Source organism: Myotis myotis, unplaced genomic scaffold, assembly GCF_014108235.1.
Source record: "Myotis myotis isolate mMyoMyo1 unplaced genomic scaffold, mMyoMyo1.p scaffold_m19_p_4, whole genome shotgun sequence".
Taxonomy (NCBI): Eukaryota; Metazoa; Chordata; class Mammalia; order Chiroptera; family Vespertilionidae; genus Myotis; species Myotis myotis.
The window spans coordinates 17,486,193-17,486,988 of record NW_023416346.1 but is presented as its reverse complement, the minus strand read 5'-3'; positions in this window follow the sequence as shown (position 1 = coordinate 17,486,988).

Genomic DNA, 796 nt, shown 5'->3' with positions numbered 1-796 from the left:
GAAGAATGCAAACCATTCAGAGAAGACTTAACCTGATGGAGCATTTTAGAAGGATAAAAATTAGTCCTCAATTTTGTCATGTTTACTTCTTAAAATAAAGTTGATAGTTCTGTTTCTGTGCATCAAACCAGAATCTGAGTTCTTTTCATTAAAAATAATTTCAACAGAATTTTAAAAAAACATATGAAAAGCACTCCTGGCATTTGAGGTCCTAGATAGTAATGGCAGAGATTTCATATTGTTATTCACCTTCTAGTAAAATGGGTTAAAAAAAAACAACCAGTGATCATATTTCACCGTATATGATACTCTGTTTATTTTAAGGAAAATATGTAAAAATATTTTGTAATAGGGTTCTTCTTTTTATTTTATAACATAACATTTTTTTCACCATAAAAGTAAGGCATACTCATTATAGAAAATTTAGTAAATAAGATTATGTGATTATGTAGAAGAAAGAAAAAAATTCCTACTACACAGAGATGAACGTTGTTATGGTATGTTTTCTTTACATTTTAAAGAAAACAGTTGCATTCTGTGACATATATAAATTGATATTTTAAAAATTTATATCTTATTTTATGATTCACTTTCCCCTTTTGAAATGTTTGGGGCTCAAGTTTACCTGGGCTTGTGGTTCATTCATTCAGTGAACATGAATTGAGCTCCTGCTATGGGCCATGAACTTTCTATGTGCTAGAGATGTAGTTATAGGCAAGGTAGAGTAGTCTATCTTGCCTATGACTATATCTCTAGTACATAGAAAGGCCTAGTCACTAGGCCTTTCCTTCGTGGA